General features: G+C 35.5%; 1 protein-coding gene across 1 annotated transcript in view; it reads left to right on the top strand.

Annotated features, from left to right (window-relative positions):
* The window catches only part of KCTD16 (potassium channel tetramerization domain containing 16), a 325,798-nt gene that overhangs the window by 1,226 nt on the left and 309,445 nt on the right, over nucleotides 1–15,127 (top strand). Inside the window, exon 2 of the mRNA XM_054488308.2 lies at nucleotides 2,522–2,687. The gene's annotated coding sequence lies outside the window, so the exon portion shown is untranslated. The remainder of the gene's footprint in view (nucleotides 1–2,521; nucleotides 2,688–15,127) is intronic.

Below are 15,127 nucleotides of genomic sequence, written 5' to 3' on the forward strand. Positions count from 1 at the left end.
TGGTTCTAAAAGAAATGAAGATTGTGAACTGATGAGTGATGTTTAGATTGTTTTCTTTTGAAAATGATTGCTTTGGCTTCTGTGTTAAATCACTTTCCCAAGATGGTGGAATCCCGAATATTGTGACTCCAAATAACATGCTATTAACTAATGAGCAGAACTTTATTCAGGGTTTATAGCAATAAAACTTATCATGAGCCATTGCATTATATTCCGGGATCAAAATCCTGAGGCCCTCACAAAAGAAGCCAGAGCATTGTTGGGGACTAGTTTCCAAAGGAACGATAAAATTTCACTCAAAACTTTTCTTTCAACAACCCCCACCCCAATAAAACAAACAAAAAACGCACTCCCTTCCAAACAAAAGTAGCAACAACAAAAGGATATAACGACCAAACCAAAAAACCTAGGATTGTACTCTAGAGACCAACAGGCAGCTGCCCTTTGAGGTTTTTACTCCATTGGTGAATTTATTTTTTTTATTTTTGTGGATACATCATAGTTGTACATATTTATGAGATAAATGTGATATTTTGATACAAGCATACAATGTGTAATAATGAAATCTGGGTAATTGAGATATATCTGTTGCCTCAAACATTTGTCATTACTTTGTGTAGAGAAAATTCTAAATCTACTCCTAGTTATTTTGAACTGTACAATAAATTATTGTTAACTATAGCTACCCTATTTTGCCACTGAACACTAGATTTTTGTGCTTTCTAACTATATTTTTGAATTTCTGAAATTGCTCATTCAAGTGTTCACCACCTTTCATCAATCATTTTAGCATTTGTTGGTTTAGGTGTCATCTGCACAACTTTCGGTAGAATGACCACATACTATGATTTGCTGGAGACAATTCCATTGTCCCATTTTCTGCCTATTTTTACTTACCCTCAGCATAATTATTAATGTTGTTCCCTTTTACTCTCAAAAATATCCTAGTTCAGTTGATAAACTTTGTGATTGTACTTTCTTTAAGCTACATTATCCATGAAGCTGTGTTTCGAGTCATCAACAAGATGCAATAATCCATCATTATCTATTTAATTAATCTTATGGTTAAAAAAATTCTGGTCTCTTTTGTTTTTTTCTGATGTTTCTATTTCTTCTGAATCAAAAAAGATATCCCTTTCAAATTTGAATGAGCTACAAGAATATGAGCATTAAAAATTGCCGATTTAGATGCTGGCGAGGTTTTAGAGAAAAAGGAATGCGTATACACTGTTGGCGAGAGTGTAAATTAGTTCAGCCATTATGGAGGACAGTGTGGCGAATCCTCAAAGACCTAAAGACAGAAATACCATTCGACCCAGCAATCCCATTACTGGGAATACACCCAAAAGGATATAAATCAATCTATCATAACTACGCATGCATGTGCATGTTCATTGCAGCACTATTCACAGTAGCAAAGACATGGAAGCAACTTAAATGTCCATCCATCATAGACTGGATAAAGAAAATGTGACACATATACACCATGAAATATTATACAGCCATAAAAATAGAATGAGATAATGTCCTTTGCAGGGACATAGATGGAGCTGCAGGACATTATCCTTAGCAAACTAATGCAGGAACGGAAAACCAGATACCACATATTCTCCTGATAAGTAGGAGCTAAATAATGAGAACGAACACATGGACACATAGAGGGGAGCAACACACAGTGGGGCATATTGGAGGGAGGAGGGAGAGAATCAGGAAAAATAACTAATAGATACTAGGCTTAATATCTGGGTGATGAAATAATCTATACAACAAACACCCATGATACAAGTTTATCTATGTAACAAACCTGCACCTGTACCCCTGAACTTAAAAACTAAAAAATTTGCCTGTTTAGGAATGAATTATTAGATATAGATGTTATTCAAATTCTACTTCTGTCTCTGAAAGCAACTAACGTATTTATTTAAATTTTCTCCTTTGAATTTCTGCTCCAATTGAAAAGCCAAGCAAGAACATTGAGTTACCTGATTAAGTTTTGCATATTGTTTATTTGACTTTGAAACGTAAGCCAAGGTATCCTGCCAATGGCCCTTAGAAATTTTGAGAACATCCACTAATTTCATGGCTAGTCATGTAGGAATTTCTTTTTGGATTTTTTTTTTTTTTTTTTTTTTTGGCATTGCTCCCTCACTCTGGGATAGGCTCCAGAAAGTTATATTAAAGGAAACTGGAGTACTTGGTAAATGTGCCATCCTCTGTTAAAGTCACCCAGCTGGCTTTATCAGGAGTAGAAAGCCTCACCTAGGTCGAGAGATGAGGCAACATGAGCTAGACTTGTAATAGCTGCGCAGTCCTCCCCTGGAACTTAATGTATCCATCACCAAAACAAAAACAGAAAGGACATCCTGACAATGAGTAATATCATTTAGTTAGACAGTCATGATAGTATACACACTAACACTTTTACATACTTCACAAACACACACAAAACAACTCCATTTTCTTAGTATGGCTCTAAAACTAAGATATTTTAGAGTTGCTTTCTTTCCCTTCTGTTTTTCAGTTAATATGTCATGGAAAATTGTGCCAGAAAATTATGGTTTGAACATGCGCAGTTTTCTCCTACCTTCAGCTATATCCACAAGCACCACATGAAATGGAGATCTGGCAGCTCTGTGTATTTCAGTCAAGTTCCACAATGAAACCTGACAATAATGGTAAAAACCAATGTAAGTGCCAGTGTTTGTTTTTACTCTCCCTATATATTAACTATGTAACCTCTTTTCCCAAATATGACAATTATGTTTCCTCCAAATTATCTTTTTTCCCTTACCAAAGAGTTTCCTCATCAAGTCTCCTGTACTAGGTTATTCAAATTCTGCTTCTGTTATTTCAATTATTTTACTTTGAACAATGAAGAGTTTTGGGAAGACAGGTTTGCCCGTAATGGCATTGGATGCTTTTGTACAGAACTGGTTTTTAAAAGGCAAAGAAATTTAACCCCAATTTTATAACTATTCCTGGAAGCTTGACTTCAGTATTGCAAGTGCTGCATGTTGTTAAAAAAAAGTCTTTTAAAGATAACATATAAGCAATATTGTAAATACTGTAAATATTTTCGTTGTAGAGATCAAAAATACCCTCTTCAGTAACAAACCTTTCTAATGTCAGGTGAATGGCTATTGTGGCTTGGAATATGAATTTCAGTGAAAGCACTGAAGCACTGAAGTCTGTATTTCGAATAACTTGGGTAGTAGGGGAGATAATATGAAAAACAGCATGGGAGAACTCAAAGTGGGCTCTAATGATGGCAAAGCCACTCATGCCAAAGGTAAAAATGAAGCATTTGAAAAATATGACAGCTAACACCTATTTATACTTCAAGAATTTGTGTGCCAAGCATTTCTTTAAGCACTTTGCACTTTTTAACTCAATTACTCCTCCTCCTAACAACCCAATGAGGTAGGTGCCATATAACTCTCATTTGACACATGAGGAAATTGAGAACAGAGTAAGTAATTTGTTAAACATTATTATGGTAGAAAATAGTAGACTAGACATTTTGAACTTGTTCCTGAGTCCTTATGCTAAACTAGTAGGCTGTATTGTTACTGTGTTATGAAATGTGAATGTAGAAAAGTCAATAATTCTGATTAATATACTAATTTATCTAAAATGCGATTACTGAAATCCATATAAATTAAAATAATAACTAGACATTTGATAATTGCATCTGTGTCTCCACATGTATATATATTCAAGTTGATAAAAATATTTTCCGTAATCTTCTCATTGGGCAAATAATATTTAAACCTTATGTTTAAGTTTATGTTACATTAGTCATGTATGTTAATTGATATTGCATAGTAGTTAAGGGTAGAGGCCCTGGAGCCAGACTGCATGGATTTACATTCCGTACTACTTACTTGCCATGGAGCTTCAGTAATTTATTTAAACTCTTTGTGCCTCACTTTTCTCATCTGTAAAAGCAAGATAGGAGTATTCATTGCTAGAAGGGTTGTATGATATAATGTATTCAAGTATAAGTGTCTAAGTACTAAGTATTCAATAAATATTTGCGATAATTGATGAATCTATGTAGCTACAGAAGCAATATGATTTCTTCAGGAAAAATTGACTTTTTAAAAGCTATAAGGATTGGGTTTGAACAAGCTAACTACTTCTAAGATCAATTATAAACATTCACTCGTGTTTCCCCTGCAGATTCTGTATTATATTATAATTTGCTTTTTGATATGGTGGAGTGTATTAAAATATGCTTTTTTAACCTCTGTCCAAGATTTTTCAAATTTGGCTTGTCTGCATTGTAAATTTTAGTCTCATAAGTATTGTCTTAAGAACCGCCTATATTTAGGGCAATTATACTTGAAAATTGTGAACAGTGCTTCTCATATTCAATTTTCTTGATATGTTTCATCTTATTTCAAATACTATGAAAAGTGTCCATCTTTCTGCCTTCCCTTTCTCTTCTCTCTTCCCCTAAAACACAGAATTTATCAGGAGACAGAGCATAAGATGATTTATATTGTGGAAAATATATTTATTTGCAAAGAAAGAAAAAGGCAGTGTCCCAGGCAAGTGAAATAATAGCCATAACAATTTTTAAAGATATAGTGTTTCTTAAAATCATAGATGTGTCAGGTTTTATTATACTCAACAAGAGAGCAGCTTGAAAATTACTGCAAGCATGATATATTATGGTTTAGGTTCCTCTAGGCACTATACTTTTTCTATTTTTCTGTTAGAATTCTTCATGACCATATCTTTTGCCCAATTTTAATGTGGTTATTTGTTTTTCTTGTCGATTTAAGTTTCTTATAGATTCTGGTTACTAAATCTTTGTAACCAGATGCATACTTTGGATGCATACTTTGTAAATGTTTTCTCTTATTTTGTAGGTTGTTTACTTTTGCTGCGTAGAAGCGCTTTAGTTTAATTAGGTCCCACTTGTCAATTTTTTTTGTTGTTGTTGCAATTGCTTTTGGGGACCTAAATCAAAAACTCTTTGCCAGGACCAATGTTGAGAAGGGTATTTTCTGGGTTTTCTTCCAGGATTAAAAAAGAAGAAGAATTCCTCACAACTCTCTCAATTAGAGTTATTTTAAAGAAGGTTAATGCTTGAACCACAGTAACTGTCATGCTGTCATATCTATATATCATCGTAATTTGTGCAGGAATGATTGGTAAGAAGGAACATTTTACTGCTGTTGAGGAATAGAAGGGATGAGACTAAAGTGATGGTTTGAAAAAAATAGAATTCAGACTGGATTAGTTTCCTAGGGCTGCTGTAACGAAGTACCACAAACTGGGTGGCCTACATAAATGAAATTTATTGTCTTAGAATTCTGGAAGTTAGAAACCTGAAATCAAGGTTTTGGCAAGGCTTTTTCCTTCTGAGTGCTGTGAGGGTGAATCTTCTCCATGCCTCTTTTGCAGCTTCTGGTGCTTTGAAAGCAATCTTTGACATTCCTTAGCTTGTAGATGCATCAGTCCAATCTCTGCCTTCACCTTGACATGGTCTTCACGTAGTCTTCTCTCTGTGTATGCCTGTCTCTGTGTCCCAATTTCCCTTTTTTAAGAGCACGAGTCACGTTGGTTTAGCACCTACCCAAATGACCTCATTTTAACTTGATTATCTCTGTAAAGATCTTATTTTCAAATAAGGTCACATTCTGATGTCCTGGGAGTAAGGACTTCAGTATGTCTTTTGGGGGATGTACAGTTGAATTCATACCAGCCTTATGATGTTACTGCGTTCTTTTGCCAAAATATAGACTAAATCTTTTGCTACACACATGCCCAAAAGAACAATAATCTGATTTTTTTTCACTTTGATCAGCTATTCATGTCAATGTCAATTTGTTGTCACTATTGCAGAGTGGCAAACCTTTTGAATCAAATCTGTAGCAATGGAGTCTTCAACTGCATCATTTTGGATGTCTAGTTTAACACTTGTCCCAAAGTAAACTTTTTACATTGGGTTTAAAGTCAGTCCCATGCTTGTAGAAAGACACATGCTGGAATATTTTTCATCAGACTTTCTGAAACAAAGTAAGAGGCCATTATGTTTATAAATGAGTAAAAGCCTGCTAAGGGAAACTCTTAATGTCTACAGTACCAGTTCTTAAACAATGTTATTTTATTGATTTTTTTCACTTGTGATGATTTTTAAAAATATAAAGTAGAACTATAAAAGTAGGCATTTTGATTTTTCAGTTTCTTCCATAGAAGAAAAAGTTATTATAATCATAATGTTTTTAATGTACTTAGATATGATTTTTTGTTATTAAGACTAATTGTAATACTTAACTCTTTTCCTTAAATGAGGATTATTTTATTTTAAAACAGAGATATGTGAAATCAAATGTCTGATTTTAATTAAATTCTGCACACTTAGATCTAGAAGTCAAAGATAAACACATTTTTTCCTTTTGATTTTAGGTGAAGCAGTCAAGATGTTTTTTATTATTCTTCTGCAGTCCTAATTTTATACAATTTAATGAAAATCATAAATCCCCTACTGTCTGTGATAATGAATTTTCCTCTCTGGAAGAGAATATAAACATTTCTTAACTCTTTCTAAGATGTTATTTTGGAAAGATTAACATCATTTAAAATATTATTTGATTCTAGATTTATAAATATCATTTCTTTTCTTGACTCTAATTAAAAGTTATTCATTTTAATTTAAAAATTGACTTCTGTACTAAATATTATAACACACTACATCCCCTTCCCACTCCCTGGAAATTAAATATCTCAACTTCACATTAAAATTTTGAGAGGCCCCTAGGAAATTGGCCTGAATTCAGTGAGATAGCTCTAAAGTTAACAAGAATAGACTGATCTTCATAGAACAATCAGGACAGCAAGTGCATCAGAAAATGACCAAAACACCCCTCATTTAACTGGCCACACATATTGAGAATTAAAGAGAATTAAAACTGGCAGGAACCTTGAGAGAATTCATTCCCCACTCTTTGACCTTACAAATGAGGATCTGAGGCCAGGAGAAGTGAAGGGATGTATTGTAAGACCTACGATTGCATGTGTTGATTTGACATTTCTGACCCTCACAGGGCCTGAAAGGTTTAGCCATGAGTTCCCTTGCTTTTGCCAGATATGTCCCCTACCCAGCAGAAAAAGCTCCCCACCAGGTGGGTTCCCCTATCAGCCACCCCACTCAGGCCTCAACCCAAGTGGTTTTGCCTTCTTACGAGCTGGTAAAATTATTCAAAGAAGCAAATTACATCCCCCTCCCCCCATGGGAACCAGGAGGCAACTCATCCTCTAGATACTGTACACCACAGGCCCTGCTAATTCACTCTACTCCTGAGTGTAACCACTATGTATCCCTGCATGCGTGCAGGCTCCTCTCTCCCAGGCTGTGAGTGTATGTGATTAATAAACTGCTCCTAGTCTCATCTGTCCAGTGTTGAGTATATCATGAGCTCATCCATCTTGTACTGTTTGGGAACAGGGATCCTTCCTTCACCAACATGGTAGATAGAAGCCTATCAGAACAAGGGATTTGATCAATTTTACTAATATGGCTAGTATCAGATTCACCATTGTATCTTGTCTTTGCCTTTCGGCTAGTACATGACAAAGATTAGGTGATAAATAAGTGATTGTAACCATCTAATTATGTCAGAAACTCTATTAGAAGAGAAGTTATGTTTTATTTACTTTTGTATCCCAACTCTAGGACATAAAATAATGTTGTTTGTGGTATTTATTCATTCGTTTAACAAAGATTTATTGAGAACCTACCATGTGCCAGTCACAATATACAACAAACAGATTCTGTGTCTGTCTATGGTTTTTAAAGCTTGACATAGTTCTACTTGCCCATTTTCCCTGTGGGTGCTTGCAAGTTCACTGGCATCAGTCCTCTGCCTGGAGAAATGCTCCTGTACCTCAAAGTTTCTAGCTTGATTAGGTCATTACTGCGCTTCCATACAAGCCAGGATCACCATTCTTTGTGAACTGGAAGGTCTGAACCAAGAAAAGATTCTAATTTGGAGATCTGCTGCTTGGGAAAATGTGTATAGTGATCTGCCAATGACTATCCTTGCTGTCAGTGATAATGATGCTCCTACATGAGAAACATTCATCTGTTTCTAAGACCCACCGTCCTGAGCATTAGTGCACATGGGATTAGACACTGAGGGATAGCATACTTTGAGAACTTTTTATTTTGTTCAGGGCAAGGGGGAGTGGATCCATGCCAATAGGACTCCACAGAAGCACTCATTTAATCCCCTGGTAGTTCATTTCCTTAAATTCTTCTGCCATATTTCTCAATATAACTATCCCTCATTCCAATTATCTGTTGCCTTGTAAAGAAAAACAAACAAAAAACTCCAAGAAGACAAAAGAACAAAAATAAAAAAATCTCAAAGCTTGTTGGATTAAAACCGTAACAATAACATTTTATTTCCTGAAAATCCAAAATTTGGGCAGGCTTGTTGTGGGTAGCTCATCTCTGTTCCACACAACTTCAGCTGGGGAGCTCAAAAGCTGGATGTTGAATTCATCTGAAAGCTCATTCACATATGTGACTGTTGATGCTGGCTGCAGGTTGGGATCTCAGCTAGAGCTCTCAAATAGAACATATACACATGGTTTCTTCATGTGGTACGGGCTTCCTCAAAACATGGCGGCTGTAGTCTGGGGAAGAGTATCCTGAGAGAGAGAGAAAAAGCTGTATTACCATTTCTACATCATCCTTGGAAGTCATACGATATTCTAAGGCATTCTATTGGCTAGAAACGTGTCTCTAAAGCTGGTCCATATTCAAGGAAAAGACAATTATACTGCAACTTTTTATGCAAAGATTTTCAAATATTTTTTAAACATGTTTTTAAAACCACCACTTCTCAATGGGATGTAATTGAAAAACAAAACAAAACAAAACAAAGAATAGTGAACGTTCTTGTGTAATCTGAGAGGCCTATATTGGTTAGTAGCAGTATCTACACAGCAATTCCCTTTTGGGTCTATATAGCCAAAGGATATCAAATCAGCACCTTATAGAGATACCTGCACTCCCATGTTCATTGCAGCATTTTTCAAAATAGCTAAGATATGGAAACAACCTAAATGTCCATCAGTGGATGATTGAATAAAAAATTTGTTGTTGGTGGTGGTATTTATGTGTATAATTGAATATTATTCAGCTTTTGTAAAGAAGGAGATTCTGCCATTTGGGCAACATGGATGAAACTGGAGGACACTATGTTAAGTGACATAAACCAGACATAGAAAGGAAAATACTGCATGATTTCCTTTATATGTTGCTATGGTTTGGATGTGTCCATCAAAAAGTTGTGTTGGAAACTGAATGGTCATTTTAATGGTATTAAGAGGTGAGGCCTTTAAGAGGTGATCAGGGCAGGGCACGGTGGCTCATGCCTGTAATCCCAGCACTTTGGGAGGCCGAGGCAGGTGGATCACCTGAGGTCAGGAGTTTAAGACCAGGCTGGCCAAGATGACAAAACCCCATCTCTACTAAAAATACAAAAATTAGCCAGCCGTGGTGGCACATGCCTGTAATTCCAGCTACTTGGGAGGCTGAGTAGCTTGAACCTGGGAGGTGGAGGTTGCAGTGAGCTGAGATCGTGCCACTGCACTCCGGCCTGGGCAACAAAAGTGAAGCTCCATCTCAAAAAAAAAAAAAAAGTTATCAGGCCGCTAGAGTTAAGCTCTCACGAAGGGATTGATGCTGTTATCGCAGGATTATGTTAGTTATGGCAGGAGTGGGCTCCTAATAAGGTTATCCCTATTCATTTCTCTGTCTTGTGTGGTCACTTCCCCCCTTCACCTTCTGGCATGGATGACTCTTGCCAGGTGCCAGCACCATGCTCTTGGGCTTCACAGCCTCCAGAATGATAAGCCAAATAAACTTCTATTGCTTATAAAGTACCCAGTCTGTGGCATTCTGTTATAGCAGTAGAAAACAGACTAAAGCATATGTGGAATCTAAAAGCAAACAGAGAAACAAAGCCATTTAAACATACAAAAGCAGAATAGAATGATGGTTACCATAGGCCAGGGGAAGAGGGGATTGAGATATGTAGGTCAAAGGGTACAAAGTAGCAGTTATGAGGATTAGCACATCTTGAAATCCAAAGTACAGCAGGAGGGCTATGAAGGTGATAGTTAATAATATACTATTGCATAGTGGACATTTTCAAAGAGTAGATTTTAGGTGCTTTTACCACACACACACCAGGGATTGCTTGAGCCCGGGAGATTGAGGCTGCAGTGAGCCATAATGGTGCCATTGCTCTCCAGCCTAGGCTGACACAGGGAGATCCTGTCTGAGAGAGAGAGAGAGAGAGAGACAGACAGACAGACGGAGACAGGTTAAAGAAAAAGTTTCTTAAGATTAAGTACAATTGTGATCTTAATTACCTTTTACCTTTCTTCACTCCCAGTTATGTTTGTTATTATTATTTCTTTGTTATTATTGTTATTATTATTGTTTGTTGTTACTTAACACAAATACATACACAGTATCTTTGTGAGATGATGGATATGGTAAGTTGCTTACTTGTAATCATTTCTCTGTGTACATGTATATAAAAATCATGTTGTACACCTTAACTTTATGTAATGAAACATAAAAACAATAAAAAATAAAAGAGTGGGAATAAGACCAAAGCAAAATAAACATGAAAGAAAGAATTCTAAATATATATTAGATCCTAACATGTGAGTAAAGGGCTACTTCAGTATTGAATCTACTTATTGGTGTTTTGTATTTCTGTAGATATGGTTTTACTGTTATTATGTACATTTAGAAATGTTATTCAATTACTAGTGGAGTATTCTGCTTCTTGCACACTGTTCTTCCCTATAAAAACATGGTCTCAAAATAAAATAATTTACTCATAGAATAAAACACAGTTGGATAACTATTCCGTAGTGCTCTTTCTCTACCTATAATGATGCACAACATTTGCTGTTTGCTTATTTTTTTAATGATGCATAAAGGATGACTCTCCTTTTCGTCTCTACAATTTCACATCAGTAAAATGTTTATTCCATGCTCATTTTGCCCCCTAGTGGCTTTTTATGGCCTTGTCCCATATTTAAAAATAATTTTCAAATCTTGTGGAATATAAGAAGGAAAAGTACCATTTTGTTCCTCTGCCACATGCACATCGCTTTATAGATGAGGAAACTAAACCCCAGAAAACTCGTGGGACTAGTCTGGTGTCACAGTGTTGTTAAGTATATTCACATTGTTGTGAAACTAATCTCTAGAACTTTTTAAACTTACAAAGCGAAATTCTGTATCCATTAAACTTCCCACCCCAGCTCTGGCAACCACCGTTCTACTAGAACGGTTCCAGCTAGAACTAGAAATTGTATATTGCTGCCTTCTCCTACCCTACTAGAAATAAGCCTCAGGAAGACAGGGCATTTTTGTTCATTGATGAACAAGAACAGTGCCTAGCAAATGGTAGGTGCTTAGTAAATATTTGCTATATGTTATAAATAAAAGTATAAATGAATCAAAGCTAGAACTTGTATTTATAGGTTTCATGCTTTACATAATACTATGTAGTATGTTTTATCTTTACCATAAATCTTGTACATAGTGCTTGATAGTTGATTCTACTTTACTCCATGACAATTTCAACTCCTTGAACTACCTCACCCTTTACTCGTTTTGTCATTAGGTTTGTTACATTATCATTCATTTATTCATTCAATATTAGTACCAGCTTAATCAGGCACTGTGATGCCTACAGAACTATAAAGAGGTACTTTTTAAAATTCAATTTTTTTTATTATTAACTTGGTAAAATACCATGTAACATAAAATTTGCTGTCTTAACTATTTTTAAGTATACAGTTCAGTGTTGTTAAGTATATTCACATTGTTGTGAAACTAATCTCTAGAACTTTTTAAACTTACAAAGTGAAATTCTGTATCCATTAAACTTCCCACCCCAGCTCTGGCAACCACCGTTCTACTTCTATTTCTATGCATTTGACTACTGTATATAGTATTATTCTTTTTATGACTGGCTTATTTCACTTAGCATAATGTCCTCAAGGTTCGTCCATGTTAAAGTCTATGGCACATTTTGTTTATCTGTTTATCATTGATGGACACTTGGGTTGCTTCCATCTTTTAGCTCTTAGGAATAATGCTCCTATGAACGTGGGTGTACAAATATCCATTCGAGACCCTGATTTCAATTCTTTTGGATATATACTTAGAAGTAGAATTGCCTGATCATATGGTAATTCTGTTTCTAATTTTTGAGAAACTGCCATACTGTTTTCCATAGTGGCAGCACCATTTTACATTCCCACCAACAGTGCACAAAGGTTCTAATTGCTCCATATGATAGCCAACGCTTGTTATTTTCTTTCTTCCTTTTTGTAGTGCCATGCTGGTGAGTATGAGGTGATATCTTATTATGGTTTTTATTTGCATTTCCCTGATGATTAGTGATGTTGAGCATCTTTTCATACACTTGTTGGACATTTGTATAACTTCTTTGGAGTAATGTCTATTCAAGCCCTTTGCTACAAAGAGGTGCATTTAATTAATCAGTTACTTCCTCTGTCTACAGAAAAATTTTAGTTAGCAACATGGTAAGAGCCATTTCCCTTGTTCTTTTTGATACACTATATCGCCATTATTTCAGATCTCAATAATAAATATGAAATAATAACCAAAACTTGCCCTTATTATGTGTCAGGCACTGTTCTAAATATCTTACATATATTAACTAATTTAATCCTCAAAAGTTCCCTATAAATGGATACTGTTAACTATCTTCATTTTGCAGAGGAAGACAGAGGCAGAGAGAGGTAAGTGACTTGTCCAAAGTCAAATGGCTGCTGAGCAGTAGAGTGAGGATGGGTACCTAGGAAGTTGATTTAGAGTCTATGCACTTAACCACAACGTTATTTTGCCTCTCTGACACCTACTCAATCTTTTAAAATATCACCTACATCTTTGTTATTGGACACCTCTTCTGTATCAGTTTGTATTTCAGACAACAGAAAATTAAATGCAAATTGATAGCATTGTAGGAAGATATTAATTGCCTCAGTGGATGCCAAGTCTAGGGTACAGCTAGCTTCAGATCTGTTTGAATTCAGTGGCTCAAACAATATCATATATCTTAATGGTCCCAGAAAATGTTCCCAAATCACATCTTTTTTGGCTCTGGTTGAGCTTCATGTCCGTTGCTGTAATAAAAATTGTGGCAGGGAGTATAAAATGCTGTGACCAGTCTACCCAAGTAAGTCATGCACCTGTACCTGCAGCAAGGGTGACAACAACACTGCCTGAAGCACAGAAACCTGGAGTAGGGGAGGGATAATTCTCATGCAGTATTACTAGACACCCATTTACATTTTTTTTTTTTGGGGAGATAGGGAGCTTTTTTGCATTAGGAATAAATACATGAGTGAAATTACTAAGATTAAAAAAAACCCCTTTCTTATCATGAATAATTTGAGTAATAAAAAGATAATAACAATAGGTAACATCGATTTAGTACTTACTATATAATAAATGCTGTCCTAAGTATTTTACATGTATTGGCTCAATTAATCCTCACAAGAACGCTCCAAGTCAAGTGCTATTATCATCCTATTTTACTGGTAAGATACCTGAGGTGCAAAAGTTTCTGGGTGTACCTGGAAGGGAATATGATAACTTGCCCTAGGTGACCCAGTTGATGAAGTCAAGATTTGAACTCCAAGTGAGCTTCAGAATCTCTTCTGTATTCTAACATTTGAACACCAGGCTGTCTTCAGAGCCTCTTCTATAATCTATCATTCATATCATAAGGTAGCTTACTTGTCACATATAGAAACTGTGGCCCACAAAAGAAACAGAATAATTCATCAGTTATACCTGATGTTTGCTACCAGGAAAGACAGCAGAGACTCTCATATGGCCAACCCAGAAAACAATTAGAGTTTACACTAGCATGTAAATTCTATAGTTATGTAAGAAAGAAATATGTAAATATGAAGTCTATTCTACGAAGTTTGTGCTAGATCTCATTTTTTTTTAAAAAAAGGAAAAAAAACTAATGGCTTATGGTCCCTGTTCAGAGCCTAAGGGAATTGGTTTAAAGTTTAAATAAAAAATTGTACATGCTGCCAGTCAGAACTATTCATCATCATAAGCATTGCATTTATTTTATTCATATGTACTTTAACAATATTCTAGTTTTGTAGTTTTAAAAAATAGCTGAAAAGTCTGTCTCAAAGCTCTCTCACCTCTTAAAAGAAAGCAGAAGGACTTTAAAAAACCAGTTTGTTTAAACAAGGCCAAACTGTTTTCCAGGTATCCACATTTTCTCCTCAACACGTGCCCAATCCAAAGACAGAGCATCAAAGGCAATATACTATATGTATGTTAAAGTTTTAATATTTACCAAACTGATCAAGGTAAAGGATTATTAAATTTTTAACCACTAGAAGTGTAACATTAGCTGTGTAGCTTTTCTTGGCCTCAATTTTCTCAACTGAATAATGAAGACAAAAAGAAACTGGAATAGGGATGTATTGATCCATCTATTCATTCAGTAACTCTTTATTCAACACCTATTATGTGTCAGGCTCTGTGCCAGGTGCTGGGGATGGGATATAATAATGAACAAAAATAATAATGATCCTTTCCCTCTCAGCACTTACAGTGTCACTGGGGGAGAGAAACATGATTCAAATAATCACTCCTCAAACAGTCAAAGAACTCCTTAGGGCTTTTCAGTTCCTAAATTCCATATATACATAAACATAAAAAATAGTTCATAGAACACAAATCTTACATGTTTATTTGAAAGATCTGACAAATCTCATTTATTTCTTAGACTCATTTTTTTTCCAGATTATTAGCCACAGATATTGCAAACCACTTATAACAATTTTCTGCCTGCCAATGACATAATGCATTGTCCTGGCTCGTTGTTGTAATAGTTGTTACTATGCATATTGAATGCAAATTTCAGGTAATATTGTAGTCTTCATTTTCTATTCATTCCTAGGACTTCCTTTCTATTTCTAACAGGGAGGGATTAAAAAATAACAGGGTCAATAAATTTTAGAGTTTCAAAGGTAGGAGCTGATTTCACACACACACACACACATACACACACAT

The sequence above is a fragment of the Pongo pygmaeus genome, chromosome 4 (genome assembly GCF_028885625.2).
Source record: "Pongo pygmaeus isolate AG05252 chromosome 4, NHGRI_mPonPyg2-v2.0_pri, whole genome shotgun sequence".
Classification (NCBI taxonomy): Eukaryota; Metazoa; Chordata; class Mammalia; order Primates; family Hominidae; genus Pongo; species Pongo pygmaeus.